The 26377-nt window shown below is 38.9% G+C and overlaps 1 protein-coding gene and 1 non-coding gene across 8 annotated transcripts in view; both read right to left on the bottom strand.

The window, feature by feature from the left end:
* Dennd1a (DENN domain containing 1A) overlaps positions 1–26377 on the bottom strand; it is a 488183-nt gene that overhangs the window by 381004 nt on the left and 80802 nt on the right. The gene's annotated exons all lie outside the window — the stretch shown is intronic.
* Positions 12653–12759, bottom strand: LOC127207785 (U6 spliceosomal RNA). The gene has a single exon (XR_007832986.1). It is a non-coding gene; the product is annotated as a U6 spliceosomal RNA (small nuclear RNA).

The following is a 26377-nucleotide window of genomic DNA, read 5'->3' as shown; positions in this document are numbered from 1 at the left end:
TCTTTTGTAGGAACTAAAGTTTTTAATTTATAAATCAATTGAGTAATGCAATGGTATTTTATACTCAAAGCATATACATTGCAGTGCAGTGGTGGTGCACACTTTTAATGCCAGCACTCAGGAGGAAGAGGCAGGTGGATCTCTAAGAGTTCAAGGTCAGTCTGGTCTACATAGTGAGTTCCAGGACAGCTGAAGCTACACAGAGAAACCCTGTCTTTTTTTTTTATCTCTCTTTTTTTTATTAATTTATTCATATTACATCTCAATTGTTAGCCCATCCCTTGTATCCTCCCATTCCTCTCTCCCTCCCGCTTTCCCCCCTACTCCCCTCCCCTCTGTCTATGACTGAGGGGGACCTCCTCCCCCTGTATATGCTCATAGGGTATCGAGTCTCTTCTTGGTGACCTGAGAAACTCTGTCTTAAAAACACACACACACACACACACACACCTTCTCTTGTGAAATTAAAATAGTTGGGGCAACAATCGTGTTTTCATAGTTTATGTCATGTCCATGGTAATACAAAAAATTAGTCTTTTGTCTTATATTTTGTCCCACCATTTTCATATTGGGTTACAACAGCCTAGTAAAATGAAGAAACACAAGAAAGGGCATTTCAGAATACTCAAGATAGCCAGGTATGATGGAGTATGCCTGTGATCCTAGCACTTGGGGGAGGCAGAGGCAGGCAGATCTTTGCATTCAAGACCACCCTGGTCTATAGAATGAGTTCCAGGACACCCAGAGCAACATAAAGAAACCCTTTCTTGAAAAACCAAAAAAAAGAAGAGGAGGAAGAGGAAGCGAAGGAGTAAGAAGAAATAGAAGATGACAATGATGAGGACAGCAATGACTGAGGATAGCACAGGCACTGTCTTCAAAGATGTGCATAGTGACAAACAAAGCCATCAGAGCAGCCAACTCTTCAGGAATAGTATTTCAACAACTTATCAAATTCTTCTATGAATATTATTCTAGGCAATTTTCTATACTTCTTTTTCAATTAACCTGGTAATATATAGCTTACCTAAAAATATGCTTCGTTTAAAATTCTTCAGGAAAAGTATTTCCTTACATATAAACAGACTAAAATATAGATAAAGTGAGACTACTGGAAGTATCGCAGTGTTGAGAAATTATTCTATCATATTCCTTTTTTGCAAATTAAATTTCACTCTAAATTTTCTAATACAAATACCATACTTATAAAAATATGTAATAGATAAGAAAAAAGCATCAATTTGTTCTTATTCTAAGAATCTAGCATCTATTACTGATCATTCTGCAGTGTCTGATATAGCTCAATAAGACATGAAAACTAGACTCTGTTACTTGGCCATCCCTTTCTTTATGGTAGATTACAGAGAAGAATCTTATTATTTGAGCATTTGCCATTAATGCCTAAGAACAGAATAGCTATAAGGAAAGGACTACTTAAGCTTTCATGAGATTCCCCTATCAAGTCTAAGAGTGCCAGACAAACTACTTAGCAGGACTGCTCTCTGGTGCCTTTTATAATTCACTGTTGTCTCCAGCTCTGTGAGGGACAGAACTCAGCTCCTCACCCAACAATACACAGAGGGCAAGCACACAAAGTGTCATCCCAGTGGACACAATAACGCAGCAGCAACCACCACCAGCTCTAGCCCTTTCCTGGCTTCCATTATCATAATTTATGCATCCTTAGAGACTGTCTTATAAAACAATGATTAATACTGAGAAAGTCAACAGCATCAAAGGTTTTGAGCTGACCACTGGCTTTAAAGAAGAAAATCTTACTCAGTCACATAAATGTTTATCAAACTGATATGAACCATTCGCAAAAAATAGTGTTAGTTAATAGAGCTAACACAAGGGTAAATATTATTGTCTTTATCCTTTGGTTCCCTTGTGTCTGGGTCTAGCCTTTGAGAATCTTATGTATAATCTGAGTATTTGTGTATCTGTATAGCATTTGATTGTATCAAACTAGTAATACTAAAAGCCATAGAAACTTATGAAAAGTGATAAAATTTATTATGAGCAGTAATTTAAACTATTAGAGAGTTTTATTATGATAGACACAATATAATGTTAAACATCATCATATAGTTTATATAAGACAGATTCCCCACACTAAATTCAACAATAATGCAGATATGTTTTCAAGGTGATAGAAAGGAAAGCACTATGGCACACATTACACAAAAGGAAAAATTACTTTGAGTTACAAACAGACTGTTTCTGTAAAAGAGGGTGAAGCAGTTATCGCAAAAGATTTTTATGTGGCATTTATGACTAAGGAGTATACTAGAGCAAGAGCAAAATTACATTTCTTTAGAAGCAATCTCTAGCTCAGTTCACTGCCCTAACATAAACAGTGTTGCCCAAAGGTTGCACTATCCCATGCTATATGTAAGCCATGAGAGTGGCTTTCAAGTTGATTTTTATGCCATTACCCACATTAAGAAGTACGTTAAAATTTAGTCAGACATAGTAAATTGCCAACTAGTAGGCCACAATCACGTTTCATATGTACAGGGTGAACAGGGGACAAAAACCAAGAAATCAGTAAACTCCTGCCACCTATGCTCCAACTTCATTCTCACACAGCAAGTAATATTCATCCACCTGTTCATCCTTTCAGTAAATATTTACTAAGTACTTACTGAGTACCAAGTTCTGTGTTAAGGTCAGAAAACCTCAGCTATAAACAGAGTCCACAAAATGAAGACATTAACTGGGAAGTAAATTTTTTTTAAAAAAAGTTTTTTTTTAAAGGAAAGGAAAGGCATGGCATGGCAAGGCATGCCTTCAGAAAGGTTGTGGTCTCTCTGAAGGCAGAAATCTTTCTGAAGGGGTTCTCACATGTTCACAGACCTCAAGGATACAAAGAAATGAAATAAGCAAAAGCAGACGAAAAGTGATCTATGCAGAGGGAACAGCAACGACTAAGAAAGTGCCAGCCTTGTAGCAGGAAACTTTTGTCAGATGAAATTTTTTTTTAGAGATCAATATGCCTCCCACTACACACAGGAAAGCTAGTAGTAGGAAATAAGGCTGAAGAAGGCTGCTGGTGCCAACCCATTTTCTTCATGGGCTAAATAAAAACTCTGGCCTTCATTCAGTTGTAAATGGGAGCCGCTGAGATGTTTTACACAGGAGTGGAAGGCACTGTAGAGGATCTGTAGAAAACGAACTCAAACTGAGCAAGCAGGAACATAGTTAGTAAGACCCCTCAAGCAGTGTGAGTGAGAAACAGCACAACTAATGGCAATGGACCTGGAAAGTCCAAACCTGAGTCAGATGTGGAGATGAGGATGTATTACCAGGAGTAGTGGAGAGAGATGATGGTAATGTATATCTCCCAGTTTTGTACAGAAACTTAAGTTTGGGCTATAGCTGGGATCTTAAACATCTCCCAAAGGCCCATGGTATAAGTCTTGGTCCCCAGGATGGCAGTACTATCAGGTGATAAAACTTTTAAGATGTGGAGCTTGGTGGAGTACTCAGGACATAGAGGGCATTCTTCATTGGGGCCTGAATCCTTCTTCTTTTTCTCTTCTGCAGATTGTTCCACCATGCACTCCCATCATATGCCACCTTGCCACAGGCTACCCAATTACAGATTGCAATCTCCAATATTGTGAGAAAAAGGTCAGATATCTGGTTATGCTAACTAACACAAACAGACTATGGAAAGAGTGAAATTTAGTTGAGTTTGAGGTGTTTATGAGGAGATACAGCAAGGATATCAAGAAGTCACTGGTGCCATACATCTAATAAATGGCAAAGACTGAACTGCAACTCTACCATGGCTATGTGACACCAAAATCAAAATCCCTTCACCACACCCAGGTCAGCACAGGGATTGCCATGGTGGTAAAGGGGAATCCCATACAGCAAAGGGTCACATTTACTAACACACACATACAATAATTCTACTAAAGAGACTGAGGCCTGGAAGGGTGAGATGAATTACAGAGGTTGACAAAGAGCTTTACTACATATCAAGTACTGTGCTAAGCACTCAGAACAACTAACTCAGCAGTAAAAAATAGAGTCCACAGAAGAAAGATATTAAATTCTAGAAGAAGTACCAGAATTCTTCTCATGTTCAGAACTTATGCCCTCAACTTTGAAAGCATCGTAACAGAACTCTCAGATGCTGGCAACCAGCAAACAGAAGTGCTTCTGAAGGCAGAGTGGTGCTCCATAAATCTTTGAAAAAGGCTCTAGCACAAAGCCTCAGGAGTTGTTCAATGAACACATTGTGAAGAAATCATGTATTTCATAACTCTCAAGTCAGTCTTCACATTTGAAAATCACCGATGAAATATGTATTTCTTTTACAGTGTCTGTAAAGTTAAAAACAAAAAAACAAACAGAAACAAAAACAAAAACAAAACCCTCAAAACATTAGTGGTTTCAGAGTTGACAAGATCGAAAGTGAAGGCAAATGTCAAAATGTTCTTCCATGAGTTTCGGTCCCAGTTGATATTTTCAGGCATGAGTACCTCTCAAGAAGGGGTTTCTCCATGTGGTTAACTGATTAGAAAGAACACAAAGGGCAGGCAAGACAGCTAAGCAGACAGAGGAGCTTGCCCATAGGCCTGACTAGCTGAGCTCAATCCCCAGATCCCACCAGGTGGCAGAAGAGCCCCAACTAGTGAGAGTTGTCCACTAGTTGTCTCCATGTACATCATGAGACAGGTACAAACACACACCAAATAAATAAGTAAAAACAGATATCAGCACACAAAGATCCAAAAGCTTACCCTTTGGAAAGAAATTTCAGTCAAGAGCAAAAGTATTACTAGCTTATCTTTTATAAATTTTTCCTAAAGCCAGAAAGAATAAAGGCAGTAGGAAGGCAACCCCAGGTATGTATGATAAGAAAGCATAACAAGGAAATCTGAGTTCTACTTGCCAAATAAATACTTTAATTTTTAATTTGCACTTATTTGTTTTGAGACAGGATCTCATTGTGTACCTTTAAATAGACCAGGCTGGTCTCAAACTCAAGAGATCTGCCTACCTCTGCCTCTTGAATGCTTAAAGGTTCATACAAGCCTGGCATGATGGCGCACACCTTTAATCCCAGCACTCGGGAGGCAGAGGCAGGCGGATCACCGTGAGTTCAAGGCCAGCCTGGTCTACAAAGTTAGTCCAGGTCAGCCAAGGCTACACAGAGAAACCTTGTCTTGAAAAACAAAACAAAACAAAACAAAACAACAAAAATAGGTTTATACAATCACACTCTGCCTCATCATTTTTAAATGTACAAGAAGCCATATTTTATAGACTGTAAAATACCAGTAACAGAAAAATGTTTCAGGCTGAGGGTGGCTCAGTGGTAAAGTATTTGTGGCACACATATGAGGACCTGAGTTAGACCCAAGAACCCAAGAGCAAAGCAGAACCTGCATGTGCTTATAATCCCAACACTGAGGAGGAGCAAGAGGCAGGTGGATGCGCCACACACACACCGAAAGAGAGACAAAGAGACAGACAGACAGAGAGACAGAAAGAGGAGGGGGAGAGAGAGAGAATAAAATGTTTAGTTAGTCTATACTGTACCCCAGACAAGGGGAGCAGTTAAATTTAGGCACAGTGATTTCTTACTGAGTAAAATTAACTAATACTTACTGATAAAATTTAGAAAAGGTTTTATATACACTCTAATATAAACATAAAAATAAGAGCATTCCTAAAATTTCTTCACATTTCAGATCTCCAGGCTTTCCACACAGTTCCACTCTCTGCCACTGACAGCACTAGTGATGCTTTTTTTTTTTTTCCTTTTTTAAAAGCAACAACAGAAAGGATTTAAAAACAAACAAACAAACAAACAAACTCCACTATTGCCTCCAAGACTTTGTTCCAAGCTGCAGGTGCCCTTTTGCAACAATGGCTAAGTCTGCTAGAGAGTACCAACAGAAGTCTTCAGTTGATGTCCCAGACTCACATTCACTTATCAATGACCCTAAAATGTCAGTGGCCGCAGCTGTCCAATCATACCCAGAACAGATAGCCAAGTTAGCCCACGCTGAGGCAATGATCTCACAACATTGAACTGCCTGGCTCACAACAATCTTAAGACTTATCTACTGTAAGATGCATCCCAATTTCCAACTAACTGTAGGAGAAACATGATAAATATTATCTAATTCTCAATCACTGTATATTTACTACATGTAATGTCTTGATTAAAAAGAAAAAATGTGAGTGATTGAAATTTTCTGCCTTCCTGAACTTTTCTGTCCTTTCTGGAGTAAATTAATATCAGTGTCCTCTAGGACAGTGGCTAAAGAAACATGAATGCAAACGGTCCACACCAACTCTCATGCAAAGCTTTACAAACCAAACATAAGTCTACAAGATCTCTCTTTCTCCTACAATGAGAAAGGCAACTCCCAAATAAGGACTGCTTGAGCACAGGTCCTTGAATGAGGGCTGAGGCTGACCCTGAACACAGAAAAACCAAAATATACTAGGAGGAAGGAACAAACTTGTTTTTCTTGACTACTGAGATTTCTACAGTAGACACTCAGGCTAGCTTTTTCCCCTTTTGTTTAGTTTTTAAGGCAGCATAATATAGAGAAAGTTACCTAACACTGAAGACTCAAGGATAATCTATAGATTCTAAAATCATATTTTCACATGTCTGGCTCAGAAAGGTTTTTTTCCTAAACCTCTCTACATGTTCTTCCCCCCTGCCTCTTGGCTACTGTGTGGTGCTCCCTCTTTTCCCTTAGTCCCTTCCTCTACCCTACCTTCCCCCTACTTTCAAACCATTCTTCACCCCCATAGTCCCATGCTACCTGAAGCTTCTCAATGCTCTCCTGTGCATTTACACTTTTTACCTTTTGTCCCATATATATGGTTCAAAGTACCATGTCCCCTGGACTCCCATCAGGTTATTCCTCTTCTCCACTCCATCCCATCTGTCACATCCCCAGAATACTGCAATTTTAACACAAGCATCGGCTATGAGGCTCAAACACCAACTATACTGCCTTTGCTCTGGCTAGGAGGCAGTATAAAGACAGAGTACTTGCTTAACCACCCAGGAGCTCCTGGGGTCAAACCCCAGCACCATTACTAATAAAGGGGGAGGGAGGGAGGTAGGAAAGAGCAAAGGAAGGAATTTGATCTGATTGATTGATTGATTGATTGAGTTCAAAGGCTGGGGCTATAGCTTAGTAGTAGCAAGCAGCTTGCCTTGTACAAGCTTACATGTACAGGCCTTGGGCTTGATCCTTAGCATCATGCAAATTTAAAAACTCCTCTCTCAAACTGTTGATACTCCAAAGCAGTGCAAAAACAGTCTGCAAGAGTAACTATAGAAAGAGTAACTACAGAAATGATTGCATGACTAAAAGCTGGAGGGCAACTTCATAATTCTACCAACATGACCAATTACACAGCATGGATTAAAAAAATATAGATGGATAGATAGATAGATAGATAGATAGATAGATAGATAGATAGATAGATAGATAGATCTCTAAATTCTTGGTCGAGGAAGATGGCTCAGCAATAAAGGTGCTTGCTACCAAGCTGGAAACCTGAATCTCCAGGATCCACATATCAACATTGCAGAAGTGAAGAAACCTTTTAATCTCTACATACATGCCCATTCCCACACATACACAAACACACAATTACATTTTTAATTGGACATTGGAAAAGGAAATTCAAAGTCTTTTTTTTTTTTTTTTTTGCTGATATTTTTTTTTATTAATTTATTCTTGTTACATCTCAATGTTTATCCCATCCCTTGTATCCTCCCATTCCTCCCCCCCCCCATTTTCCCATTATTCCCCTCCCCATGACTGTTCCTGAGGGGGATTACGTCCCCCTATATATTCTCATAGGGTATCAAGTCTCTTCTTGGCTACTTGCTGCCCTTCCTCTGAGTGCCACCAGGTCTCCCCCTCCAGGGGACATGGTCAAATGTGAGGCACCAGAGTACGTGAGACAGTCGTATCACACTCTCCACTCAACTGTGGAGAATATTCTGACCATTGGCTAGATCTGGGAAGGGGTTTAAAGTTTACCTCCTGTATTGTCCTTGGCTGGTGCCTTAGTTTGAGCGGGACCCCTGGGCCCAAATCTGCCTATCATATTGTTCTACTTGTAGATTTCTAGGACCCTCTGGATCCTTTTATTTTGCTGTTCTCCCATGCGTCTCTCATTTAGAGTCCCAATAGGATGCCTTCCCCTCTGTCCCAGTTTCCTGGTAAGTGAAGGCTTTTGTGGGACATGCCCCTTGGGCTAGTATGCAGGTATAAGTGAGTATATACCATTTGATTCTTTCTGCTTCTGGGTTAACTCACTCATTATGATCATTTCTAGCTCAATCCATTTATCCACAAATTTCGGGAATTCCTTGTTTTTAATAGCTGAGTAGTATTCCATAGTGTATATGTACCACAGTTTCTTTATCCACTCTTCTACTGAGGGACACTTAGGCTGTTTCCATGTTCTGGCTATTATGAATAAGGCTGCTATGAACATGGTTGAGCAAATTTTCTTGTTGTGTGCTGGAGCATCTTCTGGGTATATTCCAAGGAGTGGAATAGCTGGGTCTTGAGGAAGCCCTATTCCCATTTTTCTGAGATACCACCAGATAGATTTCCAAAGTGGCTGTACTAGTTTGCATTCCCACCAGCAATGAAGGAGTGTTCCTCTCTCCCCACATCCTCGCCAGCATGTGGTGTCGCTTGAATTTTTGATCTTAGCCATTCTGATGGGTGTAAGATGGAATCTCAGAGTTGTTTTGATTTGCATTTCCCTGATGACTAAGGAGGTTGAGCATTTCTTTAAGTGTTTCTCAGCCATTTGATACTCCTCTGTTGAGAATTCTCTGTTTAGTTCCAAGCCCCATTTCTCAATTGGGTTATTCGGTTTGGTGGTGTTTAATTTCTTGAGTTCTTTATATATTTTGGATATTAGACCTTTGTCAGATGTAGGGTTGGTGAAGATTTTTTCCCAGTCTGTAGGCTGTCGCTTTGTTCTCTTGACAGTGTCTCCTGCCTTACAGAAGCTTCTCAGCCTCATGAGGTCCCATTTATTAATGGTTGACATTAAGGCCTGGGCCGTTGGTGTTCTGTTCAGGAAGTTGTCTCCTGTGCCAATATGTTCCAGGCTCTTTCCCACTTTTTCTTCTAAGTGGCTTAGTGTCTCTGGTTTTATGTTGAGGTCTTTAATCCACTTGGATTTGAGTTTTGTGCAAGGTGACAAATATGGGTCCAGTTTTATTTTTTTACACATAGACCTCCAGTTAGACCAGCACCATTTGTTGAAGATGCTATCCTTTTTCCATTGAATGGATTTGGCTTCTTTGTCAAAAATCAAGTGACCATATGTGTGTGGATTCATATCTGGGTCTTCGATTCGATTCCACTGATCAACCAGCCTGTTGCTGTGCCAGTACCATGCCGTTTTAAGTACTATTGCTTTATAGTACAGTTTGAGATCAGGTATGGAGATTCCTCCGGAGCACCTTTTATTGTACAAGATTGTTTTAGCTATTCTGGGTTTTTTGTTTTTCCATATGAAGTTCAGAATTGAACTTTCAATGTCTTTAAAAAATTGTGTAGTTTTTTTGATAGGGATTGCATTGAATCTGTAGATTGCTTTTGGTAGGATGGCCATTTTTACTATGTTAATTCTCCCGATCCATGAGCAAGGAAGATCACGCCATCTTCTCAGGTCATCTTCAATCTCTTTCTTCAGAGTTTTGAAATTTTTTTCATACAAGTCCTTCACTTGCTTAGTTAGGTTAACTCCTAGATATTTTATATTGCTTGCGGCTAATGTGAAGGGTGTGGTTTTCCTAATTTCTTCCTCTGCAAGCTTGTCATTTGTATATAGGAAGGCTACAGACTTTTTTGAGTTAATTTTGTATCCAGCCAATTTGCTGAAGGTGTTTATCAGCTTTAGGAGTTCTCTGGTGGAGTTTTGAGGGTCACTTATGTACACTATCATATCATCTGCAAAGAGGGATAATTTGACTTCCTCCTTTCCCATTTGGATACCCTTGATCTCCTTTTGTTGTCTTATTGCTCTGGCTAGAACTTCGAGTACTATATTGAAGAGATATGGAGAGAGTGGGCAGCCTTGCCTTGTTCCCGATTTTAGAGGAATTTCCTTGAGTATCTCACCATTTACTTTGATTTTGGCTATTGGCTTGCTGTATATAGCCTTTATTATGTTGAGGAAAGTGCCTTGTATCCCCGATCTCTCTAAAACTTTAAACATGAATGGGTGTTGAATTTTATCAAATGCTTTCACTGCATCCAAGGAGATGATCATGTGGTTTTTTATTTTTAGTTTGTTTATATGGTGGATTACATTGATGGATTTCCGTATATTAAACCATCCCTGCATGCCTGGAATGAAGCCTACTTGGTCATGATGAATGATATCTTTGATGTGCTCCTGTATTCGTTTTGCAAGTATTTTATTTAGTATTTTTGCATCTATGTTCATAAGAGAAATTGGTCTGAAATTCTCTTTCTTTGTTGAGTCTTTGTGAGGTTTAGGTATCAATGAGACTATGGCCTCATAGAATGAATTTGGTAATTTTCCATCCATTTCTATCTTTTGGAGTAGCTTGAAGAGTATCGGTATTAGCTCGCCCTTAAAGGTCTGGTAGAATTCTGCACTGAAACCATCTGGCCCTGGGCTTTTTTTGGTTGGGAGACCATCGATGATTGCTTCTATTTCTGTAGGGGAAATGGGACTATTTAACTTGTTTATCTGTTCTTCATTCAACTTTGGCAAGTGAACTTGATCAAGAAAATCGTCCATTTCCCTTAGATTTTCAAATTTTGTGGCGTATATGCCTTCAAAGTAGGATCTTATGATTCTTTGAATTTCTTCAGTGTCTGTTGTTATGTCTCCCTTTTCATTTCTGATTTTGTTGATTTCAATACTGTCTCTCTGCCTTTTAGTTAGTTTGGCTAATGGTCTGTCTATCTTGTTGATTTTCTCAAAGAACCAGCTTTTGGTTTTGTTGATTCTTTGGACTGTTTTCTTAGTTTCTAATTTGTTAATTTCAGCCCTGAGTTTGATTATTTCCAGACGTCTACTCCTCTTGGGTGTTTCTGCTTCTTTTTTTTCTAGGGCTTCCAGTTGTGTTGTTAAGATGCTTATGTGCGATGTTTCCAATTTCTTTTTAAAGGCACTTAGTGCTATGAATTTTCCTCTTAGCACTGCTTTCAATGTATCCCACAAATTTGGGTATGTTCTTTCTTCATTTTCATTGAATTTCAGAAACTCCTTGATTTCTTTCTTTATTTCTTCCCTGACCCAGGTGTCATTTAGCAGAGAGTTGTTTAGTTTCCACAAACGTGTAGGCTTTTTGTTATTTCTGTTGTTGTTGAATTGCAGCCTAAGAGCATGGTGATCTGATAGGATACAAGGTATTATTTCAATCCTCTTGTATCTGTTGAGGCTTGCTTTGTGACCTACGATGTGATCAATTTTGGAGAAGGTTCCATGGGGTGCAGAGAAGAAGGTGTATTCTTTCTTGTTTGGGTGAAAGGTTCTATAGATATCTGTTAGATCCATTGACCCATGGCATTGGTTAATGATGTTATTTCTCGGCTTAGTTTCTGTTTCAATGACTTATCCTTCAGTGAGAGTGGGGTGTTGAAGTCTCCCACTATTATTGTGTGGGGATCGATGTGTGGTTTAAGCTTTTTTAGGAGATCTTTTACATATGTGGGTGCCCTTGTATTGGGAGCATAGATGTTCAGAATTGTGATGTCATCTTGGTTGACTTTACCTTTGATGAGTATGAAGTGTCCTTCCTCATCCCTTTTGATTAATTTTGGTTGAAAGTCTATTTTGTTCGATACTAAAATGGCTACACCTGCTTGCTTCTTGTGACCATTTGGAATATTTTTTTCCAACCTTTTACCCTGAGGTAATGCCTTTCATTATGGGTGAGATGTGTTTCTTGGATGCAGAAGAATGTTGGATCTTGTTTATGTACCCATTCAGTTAGTCTGTGCCTTTTTATTGGAGAATTGAGACCATTGATGTTGAGAGATATTAATGACCAGTGACTGTTAAGAGTCTTAATTTTGATGTTGTTTCCAGTCGAGCGTTTGTGTAGTTGTGTTTTTGCCATGGGATAGTTATCTATTTCCTGGGTAGTTTTGGTTGTAGCTTGACCCTTTGGGATGGAGTTTTCCTTCTAGTATCTTCTGTAAAGCTGGGTTTGTGGATAGGTACTGTTTGAATTTGTTTTTGTCATGGAATATTTTGTTTTCTCCATCAATGGTTATTGATAATTTTGCTGGGTAAAATAGTCTGGCCTGGCATCTGTGTTCTCTTAGGGTTTGCAGGATCTCTGTCCAGGCCCTTCTGGCTTTTATGGTCTCTGCTGAGAAGTCAGGTGTAATTCTGATAGGTTTACCATTAAATGTTATTTGGCCCTTTTCCCTTGCAGCTTTTAATATTTTTTTTTTGTTCTGCATGTTTTGTGTTTTGATTATTATGTGGCGGGCAGTTTTTCTTTTCTGGTCAATTCTATTTGGTGTTCTGTAGGCCTCTTGTATGTTTATAGGCATCTCTTTCTTTAGATTGGGGAAATTTTCTTCTATGATTTTGTTGAGAATAGTTTCTGGGCCCTGGAGTCTGATGTCTTCTTTTTAAAAATATGGAACGCTTCACGAATTTGCGTGTCATCCTTGCGCAGGGGCCATGCTAATCTTCTCTGTATCGTTCCAATTTTAGTATATGTGCTGCCGAAGCGAGCACTCAAAGTCTTATAATGAATGGCAAATACTAGAAAAAATACTTGGGCATAGCACACAGGAGACTAAGGCAGGAGAATTGGCTTGACTTCAAAGCCATATGGGTTATACCAACACAGGTAGCTATACAAAATAAGACACTATCTCAAAACAAAAAGTTGGAGAGAAAGAGAAATATTTCAATTAAAAAAATAGCTCAACATGACTCAGCAAATTATTATAAGAAAATTCACACACAATTACTCATAAATATAAACCATAGGTTTTCAAAAGTCTATATTACACAGATACGCCCACATGATGCCCTCTTTGGCCTCTATCAGGTTTATATTCACTGTGTATTTGCCATATAATGAAAAGATACTTGTTATCTCAAAGCCCAAACTCTGAGAGAGAAGACCTGGAACAGAGTCACTTTGTGCCTAAGAAAACAGATTTTCTTGTAACCTTTGGGCAGTTCCATTAACCTTCTAGGCATTAGTTTCCTCACAAGGAATTGGGATAACAGTATCTTTCTCGCAGAATGAGTGTTAAATCTAGCTAGATTTCCATTCCCAGGGAAGATGAACCAGGATTTATATGACTATTTACATTTCTAAAAAAAGAACAGATGAATAAAGAAAGAAAAACTCTGCAAGAATAACAAAGAATGTTTTAAAGTGTGAAAGGCAGAAAAGAATATACCAAAAAATAATTTTGATCCTAGGATTCGATGCCATGTTTTTTCCCAAGGATGCAAGGAGATACAGAAGAAACAGCTAACAGGCTAAATGATGGTCAGGTTTCAAATCACAAGGTGAAAAGGGCAAAGCTATACTATTTCTAGGATCCAAAATAGAGGAGGTCTCAGTAATCACTCAAAGTTTTGGATTGGAACCACAAATAATTACACCCCATGAGAGAGATGAGATGGAAACACACAAACTTCAGAGACAGCCTTTTTACACATCCCTGAGAAGAGAGGGAGAGAGGGAGTGGGAAGGAAGGGAAAGGGAGTAATAGAGGGAGGGAGAATAGAAGGGGGAGAGAGAAGGGGAGGGGGAGACAGGAGATAGAGCAAAACTGGGAGGAGGTGGAGAAGGAAAGGGAGATTACTTGTATAATAAACAGCCTAAAAACTAAAATAAATTCTCTCTAGAGAGGGATATTACCATTCTAGGCCTTAAAATATATTTATACTTTTGATTATACAATAATTGGCATGAAATAAAAGATAACCTACCAAATAAGGACAAAACAAAATGACTAAGAACTAAAGGGTCTCACAGACATTAAAAACAGACCTAGAAGGAGTTCAAATTAGGGCATCAGATACAAGCCTAAAATAGCTTTCCTTAATACAGGAGAAGGAGGGAAGGGTGTGTGTATGTGTGTGTGTGAGAGGGGGGGGATATTTGGGCTCAGAAAAAAAAAAAAAGATACACCTAAAAAACATGTTCCTCTTCCACCTACATCCATCTTCCTTTCTCTCTTGCTCTCCTTTCTTCTTTATGACCCAGGACAAGGCACAGAAACTAAATTTCTCTTTCTTAGCTTCTTCTAGTAGAAGTCTTTAATCCTAGCACTCAGGAGGCAGAGGAAAGCAGATCTCCATACCTAGTCAACAGAGTGAATTCCAGGACAGTCAGCCCCGCCCCTGACTCAAAAAGGGAGTAATGAGTAGTGAGTTCCCCAAAGCAAACACACTAGGCTGTTCCTCATTTTTCTGCCTTAGAGCTGCCACAAAAGAAATCAACCTATTTTGTCTGACAGCAGATCGTGTAAGTCACTTGTTAAAAGGCACCCTGTATATACCTGGAAGGGGTGGGAGGGGGGGGGAAGGGAGGCAACCCTGATAGGTCAAGTAGTAATGAGCCTTGTTGAGTGTATTGGGTCACTTTTCTCATTCATGAGACAGAATGACAAAACAGCTTCAGGAAGAAAGTGTTTATTTTTAGCTGATGGTTTCTAGAAGTACAGCCCATCATGGCAGAGATGCATGACTTCGTGGGCAAGAGTACCTTTCTCCCCCAGCTTTTCTCAGTTGTCTATATATAGTTCTTTGAGTGGGTTGAAGACTTGTGGGCTTTTTCCCTGTTTACTTTGGCATCTCTACTTGTGTCATCTTTGTTCAGCTCACATTTGGGCTGTCATATTGGTGAGGTTTTTATGGCTGAAGCTTCTGAGATTATTAGGAGAAGACAGCCTCACAGAAAATTCCCTGATTCTTTGGTCATTACAATCTTTCTTCCTGGGCTGGAGAGATGGCTCAGAGGTTAAGAGCATTGCCTGCTCTTCCAAAGGTCCTGAGTTCAATTCCCAGCAACCACATGGTGGTGCATAACTATCTACAATGAGAATCTGGTGCCCTCTTCTGGCATGCAGACAGAATACTGTATACATAATAAATAAATAAATCTTTAAAAACAAAAAAACAAAAAAACTTTCTTCCTCATCTAGAACAATGTTCCCTGAGCCTTAGGTGTGGATGTGTTTTACAGATATGTGAATTGGGACTGGGCTCCACAACTCTGCATTTTGATTGGTTGTGGTTTTCAGTAGTGGTCTTCAGCTGTTGTAAAGGGTTTATCTGTAAGTATAAGAACAAATGGTTATAGACTATTGTCAGAGATTGTGCTGGGTTACTTAGTGGTTGTATAATCTCTTCCAATAACCATGACTTTATTAGCACTGAGTAATTAATTGTTTCCAGTACCAGGCATGTGGTTTAATGTGTTTTAAGTCTAATTAGAGAGCTGTTGGTTACCACCAAGGTATACATGCCACTACTGCACCCTTACGGTTATCATGCCATGCTGGTCATTGATGTGGTTAATAGACATTACAGCTATTATATGGTTCCTTCCTTAGGAAGTTTGCATGGTGCCTTCCAATATTGTGAAATCAAGTCCTAAAAAAAAAAAGCATTCAGGTCAGTTCCAGCTCCATGGTCTCTGACCCTATTCTGAAGTGCATGGTGTCTTCAGAAAAAAAAAAGAGGGGGCTTACACTCCATCTCTGAGGGCAATCAAAGGCAACAGCAATAAGCTGTATATTTTGGGAGTCTCTTGAACAATTCTGGCAAACAACTCAAAAGACAATTTCTCAAATTGGACACAGATTTTATGGACACTTAGGAAAAAAAGATAAGTAGCTAATAGTATGATTCCTTGTGACTTTTCGGACATCCTTACTGTTATTTCACCCTCTTCCTTTCTTCTTTTGTATTTATCTCCCTCCCTTTCCCTTAGAGCCCTTTTTTTTCCCATTTGCCCTATCAGACCACTTAGATATCACTATCCCTTTCCCTCTTCCCACTTTCTTCTGTATTTACCTCTCTACAGAGACCCCCACACACATCTGACTCATTTTTAACAAGAAAAAGGAGATGGGGTAAACTTACAACTTAAAAAAAAAATTATTTTAAAGATACTCTAACACCCAAATGAGAACAACTGCATTATACGGTATAAGGGGGCATGTAAATGAGAAAACGATAAATATGAGAAAGTGTCTACTACATAACTAAGACACTAGTTATGTTTAAAGGTGTGGGTCAAGCCTGGGATGGACCACGTAGAATAGTAGCCAACAAAAAGAAATGCAGTGGCACTACAGTGGCCCCAGGTCCCAGTGAGAGACCCACAGGTGGGCAGTTCCTAAGAAATGGCACTCAAGCCTGCCCTTTGGTCTTGTCATGAACATGCACATACCCAGAAGAGAGGAAGAAAGGAAAGGAAATAAAGTTTCTAAGTTGGAGAAACAGGAAATTCTGACAGAATATGGATGAACACTATGATAGAGGAAGTAAGCCACACATAGAAACTGAAATTCTGCATAGACTCACTTATAGATATTTTAAAGTTGAACTTAGGCTGGAGTGGAGCACTGGCTTTCAATGTGTAAGGCCTTAGGTTCAAACTCTGATTTAAAAAAAAAAAAAAATGTGAACTTACATATGGTGAAATGTCAGTTGCCAGAGAGGAAAGATATTATTGCTGGTCAATAAATTAAGAATTTCAGAGAGGGGCTGGAGAGATGGCTCAGCGTTTAAGAGCACTGACTGCTCTTCCAGAGGACCCAGGTTCAATTCCTAGCACTCACAAGGCAGCTCACAACTGTTGATAACTCCAAGATCTGACACCTTCACACAGACAGACAAGCAGGCAAAACACCAATGAATATAAAATAAAAATAAATAAATTATTTAAAAAAAAAAAAAGAATTTCAGAGAGACAAAAGAAATTTAGGTTTTGAGATATATGGCATGGTGGCATATTTAATCAAGCACATTTAAAGATGTCAACTTCATTAGTGACCACAAAAATGCAATTTAAAAGAAAAGAAAAGCATGTACAATCACCAAGAAGACAGAAAAATGAAAGGACTTTTATTTGTTTCATCCTTCTGAAAAATCAAACCGAAGGCCTCACGCCTGCTTTACCACCTGCGTAGGTGCACCCAGTCCTAAGAAGACTCTTAATAGAGCACTAGTGAGGACATGGAGCAAGAGGCAGTCACACACAGCAGATGGGAATGCAAACTGGTCCAACCATAGTGGAAAACAGCTTGGCAATCTATGCTCAAGTTAAATATACACGTACACCACAGCTCAATAATTTCACTTTTACGAACATACATAGCTCAAAGACATACTCCCCAGGAATATTCATTAAAAAACTCTCTTTAGATCAACTGTGGTACAGTCACATGATGGCACACAGTGAAAGTGAATAAGCCACAGGAACACACACAGATGATCTCATAAAAACAATGCTGAATAGAAACCAAAAAATTTAAAACACTCATGACTTAATTTACAAAGCCATATAATTCCATTCATGTATGTTCAGAAACAGGCAAAAATACTAGATGCTTTGAAATCAACATAAAATACTCTGTCCTCAGCTCTCCCCAAGGTGAACTCTTCTTCTAATAAAGCCAAAGAACATGTCTGAGTTAGGCCCTCACTTTGTCTAGCACCTAGTGCTACAGGCAGGCATGTCTCCATCTCCTAGCTCCCCTGACATGTATCCCACCCTCATCATGCATGATGAGGTGGTGACCATCACAGAGGTTAAGATCATTTCCCTTATTAAAGCAGCTGAACCTTTTGGGCCTAGTTTGTTTGCAAAGTCAACACTGGGAGCCTCATCTGCAATGTAGGAGCTGATGGATTTGCCCTAGGAAATGTCCTATTCCCTCCATGCTATGGCAGCAGCTACAGGGAAGAAAGTGGAGACAAAAGAATAATCTGAGGAATTTGATGATGATGTAGGCTTTGGTCCTTTAGACTATAAACCTTTTGGAAACATGTTTCCAAGACTGGTTGTTTTTAGGGAGAATTCAAGGGCTATTTAAAGGGAAGATACAGCAGTAAGTTCTGTAAGATGCTTAGCAGTGTTCTATTCCTTGGCCTGGAAGGGAATCCACTAATGTTTTAAGTTACTGTTATCATTAGGTTAAGTGATATCGTTATCTGCCTCTCTGTTCCTGTGTTTTATTTTATAGGAATATTTATATGTTCTTAAATGTCATAAACAAAATGTGATTAGCTGTATTAAAAAAAAAAAAAAAAGGCTAGGCATGGTAGTATACAACTTTAATCCCAGCAAAAGGGAAGCAGAGCCATGTCTCTGTGAGTTCAAGGGCAGCCAGGTCTACAAACTGAGTTCCAGAAAAGCCAGGGCTACGCACTAAGGCCCTGTCTCCAAAAATAAAATAATAATAATAATAATAATAAGTAAAAATAAGAGGACTGTTACATGTTTTAATACACTAGTTCCTTTGGAGTAGAGCTGGTAGTAAAATTTCCATTAACTATTAAAAAGTGAACCTTGTAATTCCTAATTACCAAGGTATATTCTGAATTTAAAAATCATAATGAAGCTGGGCACTGGTGAACACCTGTAATCCCAGAACCAGGGAGGCAGAGGCAGGCTGGTCTCTGTGAGTTCAAGACCAGCCTAGTCTACAAAGTGAGAGCAAGACAGTCAAGGCTACACAGAGAAACCCTGCCTTGAAAAACAAAACAAAACAATGTAATAAAATGAGCTGAGCATGGTGGCGCACATCTTTAATCTCAGCACTTGGGAGTCAGAGGCAGGAAGGTCTCTATGAGTGCCAGGCTCTGTCCTAAAATAAATACATAAATAAATGAGCAAACTCATAATGAAGCAGGACAGAAAGCCAGGAAAATAGGATGGAAAGAAGCCTCTCACCCAAGTCTAGTTGAAGCTTCTCACCAGCTGATTCAAGAATTCAAGCACAATTAACAACATTTCCTTTAAGAATGCCCACACTAGTGAGAAGTTTCAAATAAGTATTAAAATAGCAATGGACCATTGTGATCGCCTAGGCATACATGGCTTTTCACCATTCCCAGCTGCACATTTGCACAAGAAACACCATTTAGGAAGACATGTCTTAACCCTCTTGTGCAGCTTTTGTGATCCTTGTTTTCTCTTATCAGATTGAAAGCCTATACAAAGCACCTGTAGAAGCATTTTATAGCCCAATTTACTGAAAAGGAGAAACCACTGGCAAGGGGATTCCTCAGTAACCTTTTGAGGTATAACTTCATATGGCTAAGGCTAAGACAAGATGATTTGCCCTTGGGAAGTCCACACCATGCTTGGGTGTGTCCTATTTTCTATGAAAACTTCTCTTTCTATTAACTTTTGTGTTTAACTACACATTACAAATTTCATTTTTGCTAAAGTTGTGCGTGTGTGTGTGTGTGTGTGTGTGTGTGTGTGTGTGTGTGTATGAGCATGCGTGCACCTAGGCACTTCTGTGCCACAGCACACATGTGATAGTCCAAGACATACTTCAGGAGTCATCTCCTTCTATTGTGGGTTCTGGACTTGGACTCAGTTCATTGGACTTACATAAACAAGCATTTTACCTACTTAGTTTGCTCAACAGTCCCTAAAATCTCATCTTAATAAACTCCAACTCTGTTTCATACTGACTCCTCCTGAAATTCCTTTCTGTGGCAAACTCAAGAATCCTGGGCTTCACCAGAGTAGAAGTCTCTGAAAAGAATCCTCAGGCTGCTTCGGTACTCTCTAAATCATGCTCCACTAACTATGACAATATAGATGGCTTTCAGAAAGGAGTTAGCAGAGAATATAATCAATTTCACTTGCAGTGAATATCCTGAGATTGTCTCCTGGTTATTTAACTAGAGGGAAAAACAAAACAAATTTAAAAAAAAAAAAAATAGGGCCCAAAGTTGGCTCAAAAGGTAAAGACACCTGCCTCCAAGACTGGGAACTTCAATTAGCTCCTGGGAGGCACATGGGAGAAAGAGAGAATGGACTCTCACAACCTGTGTTGCTGGCATACATATGCTCGTACAAAAACACACAACTTATCCTTCGGGCTTAAAAAAGATCATTTGTATTAAAAACTCACATCTATGGTTCTAAAACCAACACTCAAGCCATATACATCTATTTGTGTTTTATCAGAATAAATACTTGAAGTACTTGATTTTTTTCCCTTCTTTCTTTCTTTCTTTCTTTCTTTTCTTTTCATTTCATTTTATTTTTTTTGAGACAGGGTTTTTCTGTGTAGCCCTGGCTCTCCTGGACTCACTTTGTAGACCAGGCTGGCTTCAAACTCAGAGAGACCCACCTACCTCTGCCTTCCTGGGTGTTGGGATTAAAGGTATGCACCACCACACCTGGTTAAGTACTTGATTTTTATACCTTTGATACAAATTGAGATATTTAAACTTCCTTTGCAAAGGGGGAAAAACAAAATAAAAGCATTACCTACTCCAAAATTTAGAAAACATCAAAAGAAACCATTGTATTTAACACATGCAGATCTCCACAGAGTTACAATGCATTTGTCATTTGCTAAGTAAGTTTCAGCCTGCACTGAGCACTTACGTGTTTAAATTTTCTGTTTATCCACACAACCATTATATAGAGGAGCTACTTTCCCCACTTCTTGGATATGAAAGTTAAGTCTTAGACAAGTCAAGGGTTAGAGGAATTTGCATAACTCACACAGTAAGTAGGAGATGGGCCATTCAGTCTATGGACTGGATCTTTTGGTTCCATGAAAAATACCCATTTTCTATTGGGTATTATTTATTTCACATCATTTCTTTAATCTTTAAATTCTGAACCTAAAGACTATAAAATTGCGAGGAACAGGCATATATGTACATATAGCCACGTATAGGAAGGCTTTAAAGACCCAAAATTGCATGCACCCACAGGCCCCCTGGGCAGTACTGCACCCAAAGGAGTTTAGCCTTGCTTGCTTGGGCTTACTCAGTCAAACAAAACAGACTACTCAGTGACAGAGCAGCAAGCCAAAGCACTGCATATAGCAAGTCTACAAAGCATTAACTGGATTAATTAGCCAGGGATTTGAGAAGCAGCTTGGAGCTAGAAAACCAAAACACTAAATTGTTTAAATACTTTGGCAAAAGATCAAGGTCTCTAGGCAGCACTGGGTCTCCTTCCTCCCTTGTCCATCCACGTTTTAGTACACTTAACCTTTAAGTATGAGGTACTTTTTCATGAGATATGAATGGCATTGTCAAAATACCAAAAAAAAAAAAAAAGAATTGGGAAAAAAATACAAATACTGCAAGCTGTTACCAATTCTGCCAACATGCGAGAGCCCAGGCAACATTAATTACAAATCAACTGCTTAGGATATAAACAGCTCTTATCACTGGCTCACTCTCCCTCTAGAATAACTGCTTTACAAGAGAAAAAAAAGCGCAAATGTCCCTGCTATTATACTCTGTGAACTAATCAGGACAAAGAAATAAAATAAGACAGGAGAAAATGCAACAAACAGAAAATGTGAAAAAGGAATCCTAGCTAGATGAATGCCTGGAATGCTCCAGGAACAGCGCTGTCATTTAGAAATAACGAAGAGGAAGCATCCGGGTAGGGACACTTGCTGAATGGATTTCTGGTTTCCAGGAAGTAAGAATTTTTACAATGCAACTGATTTTCCACATATACATGTGGCAACAAAATGATAAAAGAAAGCTCTGATTCCAGAAGCACAGTGGTGGGAGAAGAGGGGATCTGCTCCACCTTGATGGTAGCTTTATAAGGCCAAGCACCCTCACCAGCCCCCCAGTACAAACAAAGTAAAGCATAAACTCAAAGATAAAAGGAGAAAGGAGAACCCTGGCAAGCTGTTGGTGAACTGCAAATAAGGACAGCCATTTTAGAAAACAACACAAATATTCCTCAGAAAAATAAAGTACCTATTATATGATCTGGTAATCCCACTTTGGGGTATATAGCCAAAGGAATCTTCAAAAGATGTTTGCAGTCAGACATGGTAGTGCACACTTAACAATCTCAGTGTTCGAGAGGCTGAGGCAAGAGGATCTTCACAAGTCTGAGACTAGCAAGTCAAAGAGAGAGAGGGTGGAGAGGAGTGGAGAGGAGGGTGGCCTGTACTCCCATGTTCACTGCGGCTATTCCCAATAGCCAAGATGGTGAAACAACTGATGTGCCCACTGAGGGATAAATAGATCTTAAAATACAGCCTTTATATGCTAGAGATTAAGGGAAAACTTCTGCTCAAGAGAATAGAATCTCTGACCTGGGTAGAGACATGACATTGCAGTTGGACCCAATCAAATCACCTGGGCAAAGGATCATCCCAGGAAGGTGGACTCACCTTAAGCAACACAAAAAAGAGAGAGGAAAATTTTTCTTTTTCTTTAATGAGGCACTGTTCTTTTTCTTCCCAATTCCCAGCAGCACAGTCCTTAGCAGTCACAATGAGGGGCTGCCCACCTTTTGAACGCAGAGACAGAAAGGCACTTTTCCTTTGCTGTCTTTCTTTTGGATGCTGGCCAAAAAGCTCCCCTCCCTGCCATGTGTTCCATGTATCTGAACTCCATACTGGCTTAAAGGACCCAGCTTCCTCCCTCTCATCTCTCATTCATTTTCCTCCTCTAGGCAACTGCAGAGGATCACAGCTAGCCTGCCCGGCATGTTTTTCTTTCAAACTCTAATAAATGTGTTCCTTGAGCTTCTGTTTGCATCCACTCTTAAATTATTTTATTAATGAGACTAAGAACATCAAGAGGGTACTCCAATTATATATACATATACAATTGATATCATATATACAATGAAATAGTACTATGTCTTTTTTTTAAAGGATGGGAGGGTGGTTTGAATGCAAAGGACCCCATAGACTCATTGGGAGTGGCATTGTAGGAGGTGTGCCTTTGTTGGAGTAGGTGTGGCACTGTTAAAGAGGCATCTCACGGGGGGGGGGGGGGGGGGGGGGGCTTTGAGTTTTCAGGAGCTCAAGCAAGGGGTAGAGTTTCAGTGTCTGTCTGTCTGTCTGTCTGTCTGTGTGCCTCCCCACCTCTCCCCTTCTCCCCCTGCTGCCTGCCAGTCTGGATGTAGAACTCTCAGCTCCTTCTCCAGCACTATGACTGTCTGCATGCCCCCATGCATCCAGCCATGATGATAACGGAGGACATCTCTGGAATTGTAAAACAGGTGGTCTTGCTGTCTCTTCACAGCAATATAAACCTGAAGACAATGAGTGAACCTTGAGGTCACTATACTATGTAAAATAAGCTAAGCATTGGGGGACAAATAGGATCTCACCTGCGTTGCACCTAAAAAATTCAAAAGTCACAGAGTAAAGAGTAGAATGATAGTGCCCAGAAATCAGGGAGGGAAGGACCAAGAAAAGGGAGAATGTTTCAGTGGGAAAGGATCTACCTCACAGAATGACTACAGATAACAACATATTTTAAAACACATACAAGTTCTACAAACACTACATAAGCTCTGCCCAAGAAGAATAGCTATTTGAATGTTATTTGAAGTGATGAATGTCAGTTTCCCTGATCTAATCATTCACAATACACACACTTACTGAAATACCACATGGCATTTCTGTCTGTCTGTCTATCTGTCTGTCTACCTACCTACCATCAATTAAAAAGCTAAATTTCAAAAGAAAATCAGAGAATCCTTCCAAAAGTCAAGTTAATTTTGACCCTATCCACAAACTCTTTACTGCTCTCATTCTTTTTCTTGGATAACTTTGAATTTTCATCTTAATTTAAACAAAAGATGGGAGGTGGGATCTAATAATCTTTCTATAGAAAAAAAAAGCCCTCCCAAAATGATCCTCCATGACACCTCACTCCATGGCACCTCATTCATTCCAGTGGCAGGGGGTGGGAAGTAGGTGAGAGGTGGGGCAGTAAAATCAAATCATTAATTTCCCATCAAAATATATTCTGCCTTTAGATGTCTCGGAGCTTCTATGAGTGTAGAGTATAAACATGGCAACACATCAAGAGTCTTGACACATGCATGTAATCTCAGCACTCAGGAGGCTGAGGACGGGTATCAATTACAAGTCTGAAATGACCTGGGGCTAGAGCAGAGGTTCTCAACCTATGGGTCATGAACCCTTTGGAGGTCAAATAATCCTTTGAGAGAGGTAGCATATCAGATATTCTGCTTATCAGATATTCAAATTATAATTCACAAAATTACAGTTATGAAGTAGCAACAAAAATAATTTTATGGTTGGGAGTTACCATAAAATGAGGAACTGTATTAAGAGTCATAGCATTAGGAAGGTTGAGAACCACTGGGCTAGAGAGTTCCAGACAAATGAGACATCCTTCTTTAAAAACAACAAACAAATAAAATGGGAAGAGCTTCCGTTGCCAAACCTTGACAGTGTGGTAAGAGCACTCTTCTGAACCTTCATCAGTTAAACAGAATGGACTTCACAGAATACTGAGGGTTAAAAATGTTGTGTGAAGTGGTCAGCAGGCTGCCTAATACACAGTAGCTGTCTAGTAGTTACTATTATTTCTGATTAGATTTGGACACAGTATATTAAGTTTCAAAGACAACAGGTTTTTTTTTTTCCTGAATCAGAAATTTAATGACAATTACATAAGAGTGTATGTCCCTTTTTGTCCAAAATCCTATGTTCACAGCACTTGTGCCTCAATTGTGCAGTTCCACAACACACCTAAGACAAATTAACAAGTCTAAAATATAAGTGGGTTTACAGAATAGTGAGGTTCATTTAAAATTCCTAAGTGTAAGTGTTCCATTTACTGGATTTGGCATCCTATACCGAAAAAAAAAAAAAATCATGTAAGTAATTTTTTTTAAATTATGAAAAAGAAGAGTATTCTTAAAAATAAAAGGCCTAGTGGCTTCTGAGAAAGGAGGAGAAAGATAACATTTATTAAAATACCACAAGAAAAATAGCCAAGAAGTCAGAGGTAAAATACATTATAATTTAAGTCTAAGTGTTTAATATTTTATATGACAGGGTTTTTAAATGGTTTAATATCATACACTGTTCAAGATTAAGGAAACAATAAAATACCACTGAAAACAATAAAATATCATTGCATATAATAAAGTTTTTAAGCAGATATAGCCTTTTAAAGTAAATGTTAATACTATCTTACAAATAGAATAGAAATAGCTAATTTGTGTTACAAAATTGACCACAATTTTCCAAAAGAAGCTTCCTTTCATTTAACTAGTGGCTAGTTTACACTAATGATATTTCAAAATGTTTACTACATAAAGCAGGCTATAATAATATTTCTGTAAGGTTCCACAGTTCCTTTACTACATATTTAATAAGGCATTTTGAACACTTTATAACATTAAATTTCTTATACAATTAAACTATCAAAATAATAAAGCAGGCAGGTAAAGGTAGCTCCATATTATTGATGAGAAAACTGAACACAAGAAAGGCACGTAGACTGTACACTTGCTTGGTTAGACCAATTTTCATAGTCTATGAACTAGGGGATGTAACAGTCACCTACATTCACAGACAACAGGATCTCATTGCTCAACAAAAACACACTCCAACTAATACTCTTTGTTACCACAAAAAAATAGACATCTTTCCAGAAAAACAAAAAAGGTCAACTTAAAGGTGAAGCAACTTCAAAATCGTCTTATTATAAGGCAGGAGATCTGGCTAAGCATAAGAGCATTTGTTGCCCTTGCAGAGGAGCCAGGTCTGGTTCTCAGCACCCAATGGCAGCTCATGATCATCCATTAACTCCAGTTCCAAGGAGTTATGGAACAATCACCTCTTCCAGCCTCTACAGGAACCAGGCACCAGATACACACACATGGTTCAAATATATGCAATCAAATACTCATAAAAGGAAAACAAATAAAATCTTTTTAAAATATGTAAATAAAACCATTATATATAAGTAGTTTTTCTGACAATTGAAAAAACACACTAACTTTAAAATTATCACTCTAACTAAATTAAACTGCAAACTGACTCTATTGTTATCTCTTCTATTCCAATCCTCACAGTCAGAACCTCTTTTAATAAAGACCACCTAATAGAAGGCAAAACTTAAGAAAGCTGAAAACCTGCTTAAACACAATGGCCAGGAAGAACATTTGGGCAAGTGAATACATAAATATCCTGTTTAACTTACAAATTAGACACAGTAAGAGATTAATAACTACTATAACAGTAGAACAGGTATACTCACATACTATACAAAGTTATACAAATGTGGTCTCTTTTTCTTGAAACACTAGTATTTGAGGCTGCAGGTAGCTGTTGATAACAGAAACCACAGGAAATAAAATCACAGA

Source organism: Acomys russatus, chromosome 24 (genome assembly GCF_903995435.1).
Source record: "Acomys russatus chromosome 24, mAcoRus1.1, whole genome shotgun sequence".
NCBI classification, from domain to species: domain Eukaryota; kingdom Metazoa; phylum Chordata; class Mammalia; order Rodentia; family Muridae; genus Acomys; species Acomys russatus.
The sequence above is the reverse complement of the archived record's forward strand: the minus strand, read 5'-3'. Positions and strand labels throughout refer to the sequence as shown.